Source organism: Rhipicephalus microplus, chromosome 1, assembly GCF_043290135.1.
Source record: "Rhipicephalus microplus isolate Deutch F79 chromosome 1, USDA_Rmic, whole genome shotgun sequence".
NCBI lineage: Eukaryota > Metazoa > Arthropoda > Arachnida > Ixodida > Ixodidae > Rhipicephalus > Rhipicephalus microplus.
The window spans coordinates 4,124,526-4,143,574 of NC_134700.1; positions in this window are offsets into that span (position 1 = coordinate 4,124,526).

Consider the following 19,049-nt stretch of genomic DNA (forward strand, 5'->3'; position numbering starts at 1 on the left):
GTTATAGAGGGCATTGTAAAGTAGCGAGTAAAACGTTTTCTAAAGATAGAAGTGCGAAGGTTATATTAGGTTGAGTTATGTTAGTTGAAGCTAGGTAGCGTCGTGAGACCACCAAAAAGGACGTCATCTAACGAGATAGTGTTGTTTTATTGCATGTACGAAACTGCAATAGGTGAAATGTGAAAGCACACAAAACGGCATGAACAAGCTAGATACTGTGTGTTGTACCGTTACAAGTGCGAAACTGCTATAATGTGATATTCTCGTTAAAGCGCATGCAAGCATCGTGAAACCGTAAAGAACGATGTCATTTAGCGTAATACAGCGTTCTGTACTGTAACAAGTTGGTGAAAAACTGTGAGGTCATGCAAATATCGTAAATGTGAACGAAACAGTGTAATAGAGCGTTTTTAGATACAAGTGCGAATGTAGGTTAGGTCAAGATATGAACCGTCATAAAACCGCAATAAACAATGTCACTTAGTGAGATGCAGTGTTTTTCACCATTACAACTCGGGAACTGCGATATCTAATGTGAAAGCGCATGAAACCGTCGTAATGTTGTAGAGAGCATTGTAAAGTAGCGAGTAAAACGTTTTCTAACGATAGAAGTGCGAAGGTTATGTTAGGATGAGTTATGTTAGTTTAAGCTAGGTAGCGTCGTCAAACCACCAAAAAGGACGTCATCTAACGAGATATATTTGTTTTATTTCATGTACCAAACTGCAATAGGTGAAATGTTGTGAAAGCACACAAAACGGCATGAACAAGCCAAATACTGCGTGTTGTACCGTTACAAGTGCGAAACTGCTATGTTGTGATATTCTCGTTAAAGCGCATGCAAGCATCGTGAAACCTTAAAGATTGATGTCATTTAGCGAGATACAGCGTTCTGTACTGTAATAAGTTGGTGAAAAACTGTGAGGTCAGGCAAATATCGTAATTGTGAACGAAACAGTGTAATAGAGCGTTTTTCAATACAAGTGCGAATGTTAGGTTAGGTTAAGATATGAACCGTCGTAAAACCGCATTAAACAATGTCACTTAGTGAGATGCAGTGTTTTTTCCCATTACAAGTCGGGAACTGCGATATCTAATGTGAAAGCGCTTGCAACCGTCGTTAGGTTAGGTTAGGTTAGGTTACGTTAGGTTAGGTTAGGTTAGGTTTGGTTAGGTTAGGTTAGGTTAGGTTAGGTTATGTTAGGTTAGGTTTGGTTAGGTTAGGTTAGGTTAGGTTGGGTTAGGTAAGGTTAGGTTAGGTTAAATTAGGTTAGGTTAGGTTAGGTTAAGATATGAACCGCGCTAAAACCGCATTAAACAATATCACTTAGTGAGATGCTGTGTTTTTCACCAATACAAGTCGGGAACTGCAATATCTAATGTGAAAGCGCATGAAACCGTCGTAATCTTGTAGAAAACATTGTAAAGTAGCGAATAAAACGTTTTCTAATGATAGAAGTGCGAAGGTTAGGTTAGTTTGAGCTAGGTAGCGTAGTGAAACCACCAAAAACGATGTCATCTAACGAGATAGTGTTGTTTTATTGCGAGTACGAAACTGCGATAGGTGAAATATTGTGAAAGCACAAAAAAATGGCATGATCTAGCCACATACTGCGTCTTGTGCTGTTACAAGTGCGAAACTGCTTTATTGTGATATTCTCGTTAAAGCGCATGCAAGTATCGTGAAACCTTAAAGAACGATGTCATTTAGAGACATACAGCGTTCTGTACTGTAATAAGTTGGTGAAAAACTGTGAGGTCATGCAAATATTGTAATTGTGAACGAAACAGTGTAATAGAGCGTTTTGAGATACAAGTGCGAATGTTAGGTTAGGTTAAGATATGAACCGTCGTAAAACCGCATTAAACACTGTCACATTGTGAGATGCAGTGTTTTTCACCATTACAAGTCGGGAACTGCGATATCTAATGTGAAAGCGCATGAAACCGTCGTTAGGTTAGGTTAGGTTAGGTTTGGTTAGGTTAGGTTAGGTTAGGTTAGGTTAGGTTACGTTAGGTTACGTTAGGTTAGGTTACGTTAGGTTAGGTTAGGTTAGGTAAGGATAATTTGGTTACGTTAGGTAAGGTTAGGTTAGGTTAGGTTAGGTTGGGTTGGGTGTTGTTGGGTTGGGTTGGGTTGGGTTAGGTTGGGTTAGGTTGGGTTAGGTTACGTTAGGTTAGGTTAGGTTACGTTAGGTTATGTTAGGTTAGGTTAGGTTACGTTAGGTTAGGTTAGGTCAGGTAAGGTTAGGTTACGTTAGAATAGGTTAGGTTAGGTTAGGTTACGTTAGGTTAGGTTAGGTTAGGTTTGGTTAGGTTAGGTTAGGTTAGCTAAGGTTAGGTTGGGTTGGGTTGGGTTGGGTTAGGTTGGGTTAGGTTAGGTTAGGTTAGGTAAGGTTAGGTTAGGTTGGGTTAGGTTAGTTTAGGTTAGGTTAGGTTGGGTTGGGTTGGGTTAGGTTAGGTTAGGTTAGGTTAGGTAAGGTTAGGTTAGGTTAGGTTACGTTAGGTTAAGGTATGAACCGTCGTAAAACCGCATTAAACAATGTCACTGAGTGAGATGCAGTGTTTTTCACCTTTACAAGTTGGGAACTGCGATATCTAATGTGAAAGCGCTTGAAACCGTCGTAATGTTGTAGGAAGCAATGTAAAGTAGCGAGTAAAACGTTTTCTAACGATAGAAGTGCGAAGGTTATGTTAGGTTGAGTATGTTAGTTTAAGCTAGGTAGCGTCGTGAAACCACCAAAAACGACGTCATCTAACGAGATGGTGTTGTTTTATTGCGAGTACGAAACTGCGATAGGTGAAATGTTGTGAAAGCTCACAAAACGGCATGAACAAGCTAGATACTGTGTGTTGTACCGTTACAAGTGCGAAACCGCTATAATTTGATATTCTCGTTAAAGCGCATGCAAGCATCGTGAAACCGTAAAGAACGATGTCATTTAGCGTAATACAGCGTTCTGTACTGTAATAAGTTGGTGAAAAACTGTGAGGTCATGCAAATATCGTAAATGTGAACGAAACAGTGTAATAGAGCGTTTTTAGATACAAGTGCGAATGTAGGTTAGGTCAAGATATGAACCGTCATAAAACCGCAATAAACACTGTCACTTTGTGAGATGCAGTGTTTTTCACCATTACAAAGTCGGGAACTGCGATATCTAATGTGAAAGCGCATGAAACCGTCGTTAGGTTAGGTTAGGTTAGGTTAGGTTTGGTTAGGTTAGGTTAGGTTAGGTTAGATTAGGTTAGGTTGGGTTGAGTTGGGTTAGGTTAGGTTAGGTTAGGTTAGTTTGGGTTAGGTTAGGTTAGGTTAGGTTAGGTTTCGTTAGGTTAAGTTACGTTAGGTTAGGTTACGTTAGGTTAGGTTAGGTAAGGATAATTTTGTTAGGTTAGGTAAGGTTAGGTTAGGTTAGGTTAGGTTGGGTTGGGTGTTGTTGGGTTGGGTTAGGTTGGGTTAGGTTAGGTTAGGTTACGTTAGGTTAGGTTAGGTTAGGTTACGTTAGGTTATGTTAGGTTAGGTTAGGTTACGTTAGGTTAGGTTAGGTCAGGTAAGGTTAAGTTACGTTAGAATAGGTTAGGTTAGGTTACGTTAGGTTAGGTTAGGTTAGGTTAGGTTAGGTTTGGTTAGGTTAGGTTAGGTTAGGTTAGGTTAGCTTAGGTTGGGTTGGGTTGGGTTAGGTTAGGTTAGGTAAGGTAAGGTTAGGTTAGGTTAGGTTAGGTTACGTTAGGTTAAGGTATGAACCGTGGTAAAACCGCATTAAACAATGTCACTTAGTAAGATGCAGTGTTTTTCACCTTTACAAGTTGGGAACTGCGATATCTAATGTGAAAGCGCTTGAAACCTTCGTAATGTTGTAGAAAGCAATGTAAAGTAGCGAGTAAAACGTTTTCTAACGATAGAAGTGCGAAGGTTATGCTCGGTTGAGTTATGTTAGTTTGAGCTAGGTAGCGTCGTGAAACCACCAAAAACGACGTCATCTAACGAGATACTGTTGTTTTATTGCGAGTACGAAACTGCGATAGGTGAAATGTTGTGAAAGCACACAAAACGGCATGAACAAGCCAAATACTGCGTGTTGTACCGTTACAAGTGCGAAACTGCTATGTTGTGATATTCTCGTTAAAGCGCATGCAAGCACCGTGAAACCTTAAAGAATGATGTCATTTAGCGAGAGACAGCGTTCTGTACTGCATTAGGTTGGTGAAAAACTGTGAGGTCATGCAAATATCGTAATTGTGAACGAAACAGTGTAATAGAGCGTTTTGAGATACAAGCGCGAATGTTAGGTTAGGTTAAAATATCAACCGTCGTAAAACCGCATTAAACAATGTCACTGAGTGAGATGTAGTGTTTTTCAACATTACAAGTCGGGAACTACGATATCTAATGTGAAAGCGCATGAAACCGTCGTAATCTTGTAGAAAACATTGTTGAGTGGCGAATAAAACGTTTTATAACGATGGAAGTTCGAAGGTTAGGTTAGGTTAGGTTAGTTTAAGCTAGATAGCGTCGTGAAACTACCAAAAACGACGTCATATAACGAGATAGTGTTGTTTTATTGCGAGTATTAAACTGCGATAGGTGAAATGTTGCGAAAGCACACAAAACGGCATGAACAAGCCAAATACTGCGTGTTCTACCGTTACAAGTGCGAAACTGCTATATTGTGATATTCTCGTTAAAGCGCATGCAAGCATCGTGAAAGCTTAAAGAACAATGTCATTTAGCGAGATACAGCGTTCTGTACTGCAATAAGTTGGTGAAAAACTGTGAGGTTATGCAAATATCGTAATTGTGAACGAAACAGTGTAATAGAGCGTTTTTCAATACAAGTGCGAATGTTAGGTTAGGTTAAGATATGAACCGTCGTAAAACCGCATGAAACAATGTCACTAAGTGAGATGCAGTGTTTTTCACCATTACAAGTCGGGAACTGCGATATCTAATGTGAAAGCGCATGAAACCGTCGTTAGGTTAGGTTAGGTTAGGTTAGGTTAGGTTTGGTTAGGTTAGGTTAGGTTAGGTTAGGTTAGATTAGGTTATGTTGGGTTGAGTTGGGTTAGGTTAGGTTAGGTTAGGTTAGGTTGGGTTAGGTTAGGTTAGGTTAGGTTACGTTAGGTTAGGTTAGGTAAGGTTAGGTTAGGTTAGGCTAGGTTGGGTTGGGTGTTGTTGGGTTGGGTTGGGTTATGTTGGGTTAGGTTAGGTTAGGTTACGTTAGGTTAGGTTGGGTTAGGTTAGTTTAGGTTAGGTTAGGTTAGGTTAGGCTGGGTTGGGTTGGGTTAGGTTAGGTTAGGTTAGGTAAGGTAAGGTTAGGTTAGGTTAGGTTAGGTTACGTTAGGTTAAGGTATGAACCGTCGTAAAACCGCATTAAACAATGTCACTTAGTGAGATGCAGTGTTTTTCACCTTTACAAGTTGGGAACTGCGATATCTAATGTGAAAGCGCTTGAAACCGTCGTAATGTTGTAGAAAGCAATGTAAAGTAGCGAGTAAAACGTTTTCTAACGATAGAAGTGCGAAGGTTATGTTAGGTTGAGTTATGTTAGTTTAAGCTAGGTAGCGTCGTGAAACCACCAAAAACGACGTCATCTAACGTGATAGTGTTGTTTGATTGCATGTACGAAACAGCAATAGGTGAAATGTTGTGAAAGTACACAAAACGGCATGAACAAGCCAGATACTGCGTGTTGTACCGTTACAAGTGCGAAACTGCTATAATGTGACATTCTCGTTAAAGCGCATGCAAGCATCGTGAAACCTTAAAGAACGATGTCATTTAGCGAGATACAGCGTTCTGTACTCCAATAAGTTGGTGAAAAACTGTGAGGTTATGCAAATATTGTAATTGTAGACGAAAGAGTGTAATAGAGCGTTTGTAGATACAAGCGCGAAAGTTAGGTTAGGTTAAGATATGAACCGTCGTAAAACCGCAATAAAAAATGTCACTAAGTGAGATGCAGTGTTTTTCACCATTACAAGTCGGGAACTGCGATATCTATTGTGAAAGCGCATGAAACTGTCGTAATGTTATAGAGAGCATTGTAAAGTAGCGAGTAAAACGTTTTCTAAAGATAGAAGTGCGAAGGTTATATTAGGTTGAGTTATGTTAGTTGAAGCTAGGTAGCGTCGTGAGACCACCAAAAAGGACGTCATCTAACGAGATAGTGTTGTTTTATTGCATGTACGAAACTGCAATAGGTGAAATGTGAAAGCACACAAAACGGCATGAACAAGCTAGATACTGTGTGTTGTACCGTTACAAGTGCGAAACTGCTATAATGTGATATTCTCGTTAAAGCGCATGCAAGCATCGTGAAACCGTAAAGAACGATGTCATTTAGCGTAATACAGCGTTCTGTACTGTAATAAGTTGGTGAAAAACTGTGAGGTCAAGCAAATATCGTAAATGTGAACGAAACAGTGTAATAGAGCGTTTTTAGATACAAGTGCGAATGTAGGTTAGGTCAAGATATGAACCGTCATAAAACCGCAATAAACAATGTCACTTAGTGAGATGCAGTGTTTTTCACCATTACAACTCGGGAACTGCGATATCTAATGTGAAAGCGCATGAAACCGTCGTAATGTTGTAGAGAGCATTGTAAAGTAGCGAGTAAAACGTTTTCTAACGATAGAAGTGCGAAGGTTATGTTAGGATGAGTTATGTTTAAGCTAGGTAGCGTCGTCAAACCACCAAAAAGGACGTCATCTAACGAGATATATTTGTTTTATTTCATGTACCAAACTGCAATAGGTGAAATGTTGTGAAAGCACACAAAACGGCATGAACAAGCCAAATACTGCGTGTTGTACCGTTACAAGTGCGAAACTGCTATGTTGTGATATTCTCGTTAAAGCGCATGCAAGCATCGTGAAACATTAAAGATTGATGTCATTTAGCGAGATACAGCGTTCTGTACTGTAATAAGTTGGTGAAAAACTGTGAGGTCAGGCAAATATCGTAATTGTGAACGAAACAGTGTAATAGAGCGTTTTTCAATACAAGTGCGAATGTTAGGTTAGGTTAGGTTAGGTTAGGTTAGGTTAGGTTAGGTTAGGTTAGGTTGGGTTAGGTAAGGTTAGGTTAGGTTAAATTAGGTTAGGTTAGGTTAGGTTAAGATATGAACCGTCGTAAAACCGCATTAAACAATGTCACTTAGTGAGATGCAGTGTTTTTCACCATTACAAGTCGGGAACTGCGATATCTAATGTGAAAGCGCTTGCAACCGTCGTTAGGTTAGGTTAGGTTAGGTTTGGTTAGGTTAGGTTAGGTTAGGTTAGGTTATGTTAGGTTAGGTTTGGTTAGGTTAGGTTAGGTTAGGTTGGGTTAGGTAAGGTTAGGTTAGGTTAAATTAGGTAAGGTTAGGTTAGGTTAAGATATGAACCGCGCTAAAACCGCATTAAACAATATCACTTAGTGAGATGCTGTGTTTTTCACCATTACAAGTCGGGAACTGCGATATCTAATGTGAAAGCGCATGAAACTGTCGTAATCTTGTAGAAAACATTGTAAAGTAGCGAATAAAACGTTTTCTAATGATAGAAGTGCGAAGGTTAGGTTAGTTTGAGCTAGGTAGCGTAGTGAAACCACCAAAAACGATGTCATCTAACGAGATAGTGTTGTTTTATTGCGAGTACGAAACTGCGATAGGTGAAATATTGTGAAAGCACACAAAATGGCATGATCTAGCCAGATACTGCGTCTTGTGCTGTTACAAGTGCGAAACTGCTTTATTGTGATATTCTCGTTAAAGCGCATGCAAGTATCGTGAAACCTTAAAGAACGATGTCATTTAGAGACATACAGCGTTCTGTACTGTAATAAGTTGGTGAAAAACTGTGAGGTCATGCAAATATTGTAATTGTGAACGAAACAGTGTAATAGAGCGTTTTGAGATACAAGTGCGAATGTTAGGTTAGGTTAAGATATGAACCGTCGTAAAACCGCATTAAACACTGTCACATTGTGAGATGCAGTGTTTTTCACCATTACAAGTCGGGAACTGCGATATCTAATGTGAAAGCGCATGAAACCGTCGTTAGGTTAGGTTAGGTTAGGTTTGGTTAGGTTAGGTTAGGTTAGGTTAGATTAGGTTAGGTTGGGTTGAGTTGGGTTAGGTTAGGTTAGGTTAGGTTGGGTTAGGTTAGGTTACGTTAGGTTAGGTTAGGTCACGTTAGGTTACGTTAGGTTAGGTTACGTTAGGTTAGGTTAGGTTAGGTAAGGATAATTTGGTTACGTTAGGTAAGGTTAGGTTAGGTTAGGTTAGGTTGGGTTGGGTGTTGTTGGGTTGGGTTGGGTTGGGTTAGGTTGGGTTAGGTTGGGTTAGGTTACGTTAGGTTAGGTTAGGTTACGTTAGGTTATGTTAGGTTAGGTTAGGTTACGTTAGGTTAGGTTAGGTCAGGTAAGGTTAGGTTACGTTAGAATAGGTTAGGTTAGGTTAGGTTACGTTAGGTTAGGTTAGGTTAGGTTAGGTTTGGTTAGGTTAGGTTAGGTTAGCTAAGGTTAGGTTAGGTTGGGTTGGGTTGGGTTAGGTTGGGTTAGGTTAGGTTAGGTTAGGTTATGTAAGGTTAGGTTAGGTTGGGTTAGGTTAGTTTAGGTTAGGTTAGGTTGGGTTGGGTTGGGTTAGGTTAGGTTAGGTTAGGTAAGGTTAGGTTAGGTTAGGTTACGTTAGGTTAAGGTATGAACCGTCGTAAAACCGCATTAAACAATGTCACTGAGTGAGATGCAGTGTTTTTCACCTTTACAAGTTGGGAACTGCGATATCTAATGTTAAAGCGCTTGAAACCGTCGTAATGTTGTAGGAAGCAATGTAAAGTAGCGAGTAAAACGTTTTCTAACGATAGAAGTGCGAAGGTTATGTTAGGTTGAGTATGTTAGTTTAAGCTAGGTAGCGTCGTGAAACCACCAAAAACGACGTCATCTAACGAGATAGTGTTGTTTTATTGCGAGTACGAAACTGCGATAGGTGAAATGTTGTGAAAGCTCACAAAACGGCATGAACAAGCCAAATACTGCGTGTTGTACCGTTACAAGTGCGAAACTGCTATGTTGTGATATTCTCGTTAAAGCGCATGCAAGCATCGTGAAACCTTAAAGAATGATGTCATTTAGCGAGAGACAGCGTTCTGTACTGTAATAAGTTGGTGAAAAACTGTGAGGTCATGCAAATATCGTAATTGTGAACGAAACAGTGTAATAGAGCGTTTTGAGATACAAGTGCGAATGTTAGGTTAGGTTAAGATATGAACCGTCGTAAAACCACATTAAACACTGTCACTTTGTGAGATGCAGTGTTTTTCACCATTACAAAGTCGGGAACTGCGATATCTAATGTAAAAGCGCATGAAACCGTCGTTAGGTTAGGTTAGGTTAGGTTAGGTTTGGTTAGGTTAGGTTAGGTTAGGTTAGATTAGGTTAGGTTGGGTTGAGTTGGGTTAGGTTAGGTTAGGTTAGGTTAGTTTGGGTTAGGTTAGGTTAGGTTAGGTTAGGTTTCGTTAGGTTAGGTTAGGTTACGTTAGGTTACGTTAGGTTAGGTTACGTTAGGTTAGGTTAGGTAAGGATAATTTTGTTAGGTTAGGTAAGGTTAGGTTAGGTTAGGTTAGGTTGGGTTGGGTGTTGTTGGGTTGGGTTAGGTTGGGTTAGGTTAGGTTAGGTTACGTTAGGTTAGGTTAGGTTAGGTTACGTTAGGTTATGTTAGGTTAGGTTAGGTTACGTTAGGTTAGGTTAGGTCAGGTAAGGTTAGGTTACGTTAGAATAGGTTAGGTTAGGTTACGTTAGGTTAGGTTAGGTTAGGTTAGGTTAGGTTTGGTTAGGTTAGATTAGGTTAGGTTAGGTTAGCTTAGGTTGGGTTGGGTTGGGTTAGGTTAGGTTAGGTAAGGTAAGGTTAGGTTAGGTTAGGTTAGGTTACGTTAGGTTAAGGTATGAACCGTCGTAAAACCGCATTAAACAATGTCACTTAGTAAGATGCAGTGTTTTTCACCTTTACAAGTTGGGAACTGCGATATCTAATGTGAAAGCGCTTGAAACCGTCGTATTGTTGTAGAAAGCAATGTAAAGTAGCGAGTAAAACGTTTTCTAACGATAGAAGTGCGAAGGTTATGCTCGGTTGAGTTATGTTAGTTTGAGCTAGGTAGCGTCGTGAAACCACCAAAAACGACGTCATCTAACGAGATACTGTTGTTTTATTGCGAGTACGAAACTGCGATAGGTGAAATGTTGTGAAAGCACACAAAACGGCATGAACAAGCCAAATACTGCGTGTTGTACCGTTACATGTGCGAAACTGCTATGTTGTGATATTCTCGTTAAAGCGCATGCAAGCATCGTGGAACTTTACAGAATGATGTCATTTAGCGAGAGACAGCGTTCAGTACTGTATTAAGTTGGTGAAAAACTGTGAGGTCATGCAAATATCCTAATTGTGAATGAAACAGTGTAATAGAGCGTTTTTCAATACAAGTGCGAATGTTAGGTTAGGTTAAGATATGAACCGTCGTAAAACCGCATTAAACAATGTCACTTAGTGAGATGCAGTGTTTTTCATTATTACAAGTCGGGAACTGCGATATCTAATGTGAAAGCGCATGAAACCGTCGTTAGGTTAGGTTAGGTTAGGTTAGGTTAGGTTAGGTTTGGTTAGGTTAGGTTAGGTTAGGTTAGGTTAGATTAGGTTATGTTGGGTTGAGTTGGGTTAGGTTAGGTTAGGTTAGGTTGGGTTAGGTTAGGTTAGGTTAGGTTACGTTAGGTTAGGTTAGGTTAGGTAAGGTTAGGTTAGGTTAGGCTAGGTTGGGTTGGGTGTTGTTGGGTTGGGTTGGGTTGGGTTATGTTGGGTTAGGTTGGGTTAGGTTAGTTTAGGTTAGGTTAGGTTAGGCTGGGTTGGGTTGGGTTAGGTTAGGTTAGGTTAGGTAAGGTTAGGTTAGGTTAGGTTAGGTTACGTTAGGTTAAGGTATGAACCGTCGTAAAACCGCATTAAACAATGTCACTTAGTGAGATGCAGTGTTTTTCACCTTTACAAGTTGGGAACTGCGATATCTAATGTGAAAGCGCTTGAAACCGTCGTTAGGTTAGGTTAGGTTAGGTTAGGTTTGGTTAGGTTAGGTTAGGTTAGGTTAGATTAGGTTAGGTTGGGTTGAGTTGGGTTAGGTTAGGTTAGGTTAGGTTAGTTTGGGTTAGGTTAGGTTAGGTTAGGTTAGGTTTCGTTAGGTTAGGTTAGGTTACGTTAGGTTACGTTAGGTTAGGTTACGTTAGGTTAGGTTAGGTAAGGATAATTTTGTTAGGTTAGGTAAGGTTAGGTTAGGTTAGGTTAGGTTGGGTTGGGTGTTGTTGGGTTGGGTTAGGTTGGGTTAGGTTAGGTTAGGTTACGTTAGGTTAGGTTAGGTTAGGTTACGTTAGGTTATGTTAGGTTAGGTTAGGTTACGTTAGGTTAGGTTAGGTCAGGTAAGGTTAGGTTACGTTAGAATAGGTTAGGTTAGGTTACGTTAGGTTAGGTTAGGTTAGGTTAGGTTTGGTTAGGTTAGATTAGGTTAGGTTAGGTTAGCTTAGGTTGGGTTGGGTTGGGTTAGGTTAGGTTAGGTAAGGTAAGGTTAGGTTAGGTTAGGTTACGTTAGGTTAAGGTATGAACCGTCGTAAAACCGCATTAAACAATGTCACTTAGTAAGATGCAGTGTTTTTCACCTTTACAAGTTGGGAACTGCGATATCTAATGTGAAAGCGCTTGAAACCGTCGTAATGTTGTAGAAAGCAATGTAAAGTAGCGAGTAAAACGTTTTCTAACGATAGAAGTGCGAAGGTTATGCTCGGTTGAGTTATGTTAGTTTGAGCTAGGTAGCGTCGTGAAACCACCAAAAACGACGTCATCTAACGAGATACTGTTGTTTTATTGCGAGTACGAAACTGCGATAGGTGAAATGTTGTGAAAGCACACAAAACGGCATGAACAAGCCAAATACTGCGTGTTGTACCGTTACAAGTGCGAAACTGCTATGTTGTGATATTCTCGTTAAAGCGCATGCAAGCACCGTGAAACCTTAAAGAATGATGTCATTTAGCGAGAGACAGCGTTCTGTACTGTATTAAGTTGGTGAAAAACTGTGAGGTCATGCAAATATCGTAATTGTGAATGAAACAGTGTAATAGAGCGTTTTTCAATACAAGTGCGAATGTTAGGTTAGGTTAAGATATGAACTGTCGTAAAACCGCATTAAACAATGTCACTTAGTGAGATGCAGTGTTTTTCATTATTACAAGTCGGGAACTGCGATATGTAATGTGAAAGCGCATGAAACCGTCGTTAGGTTAGGTTAGGTTAGGTTAGGTTAGGTTAGGTTAGGTTTGGTTAGGTTAGGTTAGGTTAGGTTAGGTTAGGTTAGATTAGGTTATGTTGGGTTGAGTTGGGTTAGGTTAGGTTAGGTTAGGTTAGGTTGGGTTAGGTTAGGTTAGGTTAGGTTACGTTAGGTTAGGCTAGGTAAGGTTAGGTTAGGTTAGGCTAGGTTGGGTTGGGTGTTGTTGGGTTGGGTTGGGTTGGGTTATGTTGGGTTAGGTTAGGTTAGGTTACGTTAGGTTAGGTTGGGTTAGGTTAGTTTAGGTAAGGTTAGGTTAGGTTAGGCTGGGTTGGGTTGGGTTAGGTTAGGTTAGGTTAGGTTAGGTAAGGTTAGGTTAGGTTAGGTTAGGTTACGTTAGGTTAAGGTATGAACCGTCGTAAAACCGCATTAAACAATGTCACTTAGTAAGATGCAGTGTTTTTCACCTTTACAAGTTGGGAACTGCGATATCTAATGTGAAAGCGCTTGAAACCGTCGTAATGTTGTAGAAAGCAATGTAAAGTAGCGAGTAAAACGTTTTCTAACGATAGAAGTGCGAAGGTTATGTTAGGTTGAGTTATGTTAGTTTAAGCTAGGTAGCGTCGTGAAACCACCAAAAACGACGTCATCTAACGAGATAGTGTTGTTTTATTGCGAGTACGAAACTGCGTAAGGTGAAATGTTGTGAAAGCACACAAAACGGCATGAACAAGCCAAATACTGCGTGTTGTACCTTTACAAGTGCGAAACTGCTATGATGTGATATTCTCGTTAAAGCGCATGCAAGCATCGTGAAACCTTAAAGAATGATGTCATTATCGAGAGACAGCGTTTTGTACTGTAATAAGTTGGTGAAAACTGTGAGGTCATGCAAATATTGTAATTGTTAACGAAACAGTGTAATAGAGCGTTTTGAGATACAAGCGCAAATGTTAGGTTAGGTTAAGATATGAACCGTCGTAAAACCGCATGAAACAATGTCACTAAGTGAGATGCAGTGTTTTTCACCATTACAAGTCGGGAACTGCGATATCTATTGTGAAAGTGCATGAAACTGTCGTAATGTTATAGAGAGCATTGTAAAGTAGCGAGTAAAACGTTTTCTAAAGATAGAAGTGCGAAGGCTATATTAGGTTGAGTTATGTTAGTTGAAGCTAGGTAGCGTCGTGAGACCACCAAAAAGGACGTCATCTAACGAGATAGTGTTGTTTTATTGCATGTACGAAACCGCAATAGGTGAAATGTGAAAGCACACAAAACGGCATGAACAAGCTAGATACTGTGTGTTGTACCGTTACAAGTGCGAAACTGCTATAATGTGATATTCTCGTTAAAGCGCATGCAAGCATCGTGAAACCGTAAAGAACGATGTCATTTAGCGTAATACAGCGTTCTGTACTGTAATAAGTTGGTGAAAAACTGTGAGGTCATGCAAATATCGTAAATGTGAACGAAACAGTGTAATAGAGCGTTTTTAGATACAAGTGCGAATGTAGGTTAGGTCAAGATATGAACCGTCATAAAACCGCAATAAACAATGTCACTTAGTGAGATGCAGTGTTTTTCACCATTACAACTCGGGAACTGCGATATCTAATGTGAAAGCGCATGAAACCGTCGTAATGTTGTAGAGAGCATTGTAAAGTAGCGAGTAAAACGTTTTCTAACGATAGAAGTGCGAAGGTTATGTTAGGTTGAGTATGTTAGTTTAAGCTAGGTAGCGTCGTGAAACCACCAAAAACGACGTCATCTAACGAGATAGTGTTGTTTTATTGCGAGTACGAAACTGCGATAGGTGAAATGTTGTGAAAGCTCACAAAACGGCATGAACAAGCCAAATACTGCGTGTTGTACCGTTACAAGTGCGAAACTGCTATGTTGTGATATTCTCGTTAAAGCGCATGCAAGCATCGTGAAACCTTAAAGAATGATGTCATTTAGCGAGAGACAGCGTTCTGTACTGTAATAAGTTGGTGAAAAACTGTGAGGTCATGCAAATATCGTAATTGTGAACGAAACAGTGTAATAGAGCGTTTTGAGATACAAGTGCGAATGTTAGGTTAGGTTAAGATATGAACCGTCGTAAAACCACATTAAACACTGTCACTTTGTGAGATGCAGTGTTTTTCACCATTACAAAGTCGGGAACTGCGATATCTAATGTAAAAGCGCATGAAACCGTCGTTAGGTTAGGTTAGGTTAGGTTAGGTTTGGTTAGGTTAGGTTAGGTTAGGTTAGATTAGGTTAGGTTGGGTTGAGTTGGGTTAGGTTAGGTTAGGTTAGGTTAGTTTGGGTTAGGTTAGGTTAGGTTAGGTTAGGTTTCGTTAGGTTAGGTTAGGTTACGTTAGGTTACGTTAGGTTAGGTTACGTTAGGTTAGGTTAGGTAAGGATAATTTTGTTAGGTTAGGTAAGGTTAGGTTAGGTTAGGTTAGGTTGGGTTGGGTGTTGTTGGGTTGGGTTAGGTTGGGTTAGGTTAGGTTAGGTTACGTTAGGTTAGGTTAGGTTAGGTTACGTTAGGTTATGTTAGGTTAGGTTAGGTTACGTTAGGTTAGGTTAGGTCAGGTAAGGTTAGGTTACGTTAGAATAGGTTAGGTTAGGTTACGTTAGGTTAGGTTAGGTTAGGTTAGGTTAGGTTTGGTTAGGTTAGATTAGGTTAGGTTAGGTTAGCTTAGGTTGGGTTGGGTTGGGTTAGGTTAGGTTAGGTAAGGTAAGGTTAGGTTAGGTTAGGTTAGGTTACGTTAGGTTAAGGTATGAACCGTCGTAAAACCGCATTAAACAATGTCACTTAGTAAGATGCAGTGTTTTTCACCTTTACAAGTTGGGAACTGCGATATCTAATGTGAAAGCGCTTGAAACCGTCGTATTGTTGTAGAAAGCAATGTAAAGTAGCGAGTAAAACGTTTTCTAACGATAGAAGTGCGAAGGTTATGCTCGGTTGAGTTATGTTAGTTTGAGCTAGGTAGCGTCGTGAAACCACCAAAAACGACGTCATCTAACGAGATACTGTTGTTTTATTGCGAGTACGAAACTGCGATAGGTGAAATGTTGTGAAAGCACACAAAACGGCATGAACAAGCCAAATACTGCGTGTTGTACCGTTACATGTGCGAAACTGCTATGTTGTGATATTCTCGTTAAAGCGCATGCAAGCATCGTGGAACTTTACAGAATGATGTCATTTAGCGAGAGACAGCGTTCAGTACTGTATTAAGTTGGTGAAAAACTGTGAGGTCATGCAAATATCCTAATTGTGAATGAAACAGTGTAATAGAGCGTTTTTCAATACAAGTGCGAATGTTAGGTTAGGTTAAGATATGAACCGTCGTAAAACCGCATTAAACAATGTCACTTAGTGAGATGCAGTGTTTTTCATTATTACAAGTCGGGAACTGCGATATCTAATGTGAAAGCGCATGAAACCGTCGTTAGGTTAGGTTAGGTTAGGTTAGGTTAGGTTAGGTTTGGTTAGGTTAGGTTAGGTTAGGTTAGGTTAGATTAGGTTATGTTGGGTTGAGTTGGGTTAGGTTAGGTTAGGTTAGGTTGGGTTAGGTTAGGTTAGGTTAGGTTACGTTAGGTTAGGTTAGGTTAGGTAAGGTTAGGTTAGGTTAGGCTAGGTTGGGTTGGGTGTTGTTGGGTTGGGTTGGGTTGGGTTATGTTGGGTTAGGTTGGGTTAGGTTAGTTTAGGTTAGGTTAGGTTAGGCTGGGTTGGGTTGGGTTAGGTTAGGTTAGGTTAGGTAAGGTTAGGTTAGGTTAGGTTAGGTTACGTTAGGTTAAGGTATGAACCGTCGTAAAACCGCATTAAACAATGTCACTTAGTGAGATGCAGTGTTTTTCACCTTTACAAGTTGGGAACTGCGATATCTAATGTGAAAGCGCTTGAAACCGTCGTTAGGTTAGGTTAGGTTAGGTTAGGTTTGGTTAGGTTAGGTTAGGTTAGGTTAGATTAGGTTAGGTTGGGTTGAGTTGGGTTAGGTTAGGTTAGGTTAGGTTAGTTTGGGTTAGGTTAGGTTAGGTTAGGTTAGGTTTCGTTAGGTTAGGTTAGGTTACGTTAGGTTACGTTAGGTTAGGTTACGTTAGGTTAGGTTAGGTAAGGATAATTTTGTTAGGTTAGGTAAGGTTAGGTTAGGTTAGGTTAGGTTGGGTTGGGTGTTGTTGGGTTGGGTTAGGTTGGGTTAGGTTAGGTTAGGTTACGTTAGGTTAGGTTAGGTTAGGTTACGTTAGGTTATGTTAGGTTAGGTTAGGTTACGTTAGGTTAGGTTAGGTCAGGTAAGGTTAGGTTACGTTAGAATAGGTTAGGTTAGGTTACGTTAGGTTAGGTTAGGTTAGGTTAGGTTTGGTTAGGTTAGATTAGGTTAGGTTAGGTTAGCTTAGGTTGGGTTGGGTTGGGTTAGGTTAGGTTAGGTAAGGTAAGGTTAGGTTAGGTTAGGTTACGTTAGGTTAAGGTATGAACCGTCGTAAAACCGCATTAAACAATGTCACTTAGTAAGATGCAGTGTTTTTCACCTTTACAAGTTGGGAACTGCGATATCTAATGTGAAAGCGCTTGAAACCGTCGTAATGTTGTAGAAAGCAATGTAAAGTAGCGAGTAAAACGTTTTCTAACGATAGAAGTGCGAAGGTTATGCTCGGTTGAGTTATGTTAGTTTGAGCTAGGTAGCGTCGTGAAACCACCAAAAACGACGTCATCTAACGAGATACTGTTGTTTTATTGCGAGTACGAAACTGCGATAGGTGAAATGTTGTGAAAGCACACAAAACGGCATGAACAAGCCAAATACTGCGTGTTGTACCGTTACAAGTGCGAAACTGCTATGTTGTGATATTCTCGTTAAAGCGCATGCAAGCACCGTGAAACCTTAAAGAATGATGTCATTTAGCGAGAGACAGCGTTCTGTACTGTATTAAGTTGGTGAAAAACTGTGAGGTCATGCAAATATCGTAATTGTGAATGAAACAGTGTAATAGAGCGTTTTTCAATACAAGTGCGAATGTTAGGTTAGGTTAAGATATGAACTGTCGTAAAACCGCATTAAACAATGTCACTTAGTGAGATGCAGTGTTTTTCATTATTACAAGTCGGGAACTGCGATATGTAATGTGAAAGCGCATGAAACCGTCGTTAGGTTAGGTTAGGTTAGGTTAGGTTAGGTTAGGTTAGGTTTGGTTAGGTTAGGTTAGGTTAGGTTAGGTTAGGTTAGATTAGGTTATGTTGGGTTGAGTTGGGTTAGGTTAGGTTAGGTTAGGTTAGGTTGGGTTAGGTTAGGTTAGGTTAGGTTACGTTAGGTTAGGCTAGGTAAGGTTAGGTTAGGTTAGGCTAGGTTGGGTTGGGTGTTGTTGGGTTGGGTTGGGTTGGGTTATGTTGGGTTAGGTTAGGTTAGGTTACGTTAGGTTAGGTTGGGTTAGGTTAGTTTAGGTAAGGTTAGGTTAGGTTAGGCTGGGTTGGGTTGGGTTAGGTTAGGTTAGGTTAGGTTAGGTAAGGTTAGGTTAGGTTAGGTTAGGTTACGTTAGGTTAAGGTATGAACCGTCGTAAAACCGCATTAAACAATGTCACTTAGTAAGATGCAGTGTTTTTCACCTTTACAAGTTGGGAACTGCGATATCTAATGTGAAAGCGCTTGAAACCGTCGTAATGTTGTAGAAAGCAATGTAAAGTAGCGAGTAAAACGTTTTCTAACGATAGAAGTGCGAAGGTTATGTTAGGTTGAGTTATGTTAGTTTAAGCTAGGTAGCGTCGTGAAACCACCAAAAACGACGTCATCTAACGAGATAGTGTTGTTTTATTGCGAGTACGAAACTGCGTAAGGTGAAATGTTGTGAAAGCACACAAAACGGCATGAACAAGCCAAATACTGCGTGTTGTACCTTTACAAGTGCGAAACTGCTATGATGTGATATTCTCGTTAAAGCGCATGCAAGCATCGTGAAACCTTAAAGAATGATGTCATTATCGAGAGACAGCGTTTTGTACTGTAATAAGTTGGTGAAAACTGTGAGGTCATGCAAATATTGTAATTGTTAACGAAACAGTGTAATAGAGCGTTTTGAGATACAAGCGCAAATGTTAGGTTAGGTTAAGATATGAACCGTCGTAAAACCGCATGAAACAATGTCACTAAGTGAGATGCAGTGTTTTTCACCATTACAAGTCGGGAACTGCGATATCTATTGTGAAAGTGCATGAAACTGTCGTAATGTTATAGAGAGCATTGTAAAGTAGCGAGTAAAACGTTTTCTAAAGATAGAAGTGCGAAGGCTATATTAGGTTGAGTTATGTTAGTTGAAGCTAGGTAGCGTCGTGAGACCACCAAAAAGGACGTCATCTAACGAGATAGTGTTGTTTTATTGCATGTACGAAACCGCAATAGGTGAAATGTGAAAGCACACAAAACGGCATGAACAAGCTAGATACTGTGTGTTGTACCGTTACAAGTGCGAAACTGCTATAATGTGATATTCTCGTTAAAGCGCATGCAAGCATCGTGAAACCGTAAAGAACGATGTCATTTAGCGTAATACAGCGTTCTGTACTGTAATAAGTTGGTGAAAAACTGTGAGGTCATGCAAATATCGTAAATGTGAACGAAACAGTGTAATAGAGCGTTTTTAGATACAAGTGCGAATGTAGGTTAGGTCAAGATATGAACCGTCATAAAACCGCAATAAACAATGTCACTTAGTGAGATGCAGTGTTTTTCACCATTACAACTCGGGAACTGCGATATCTAATGTGAAAGCGCATGAAACCG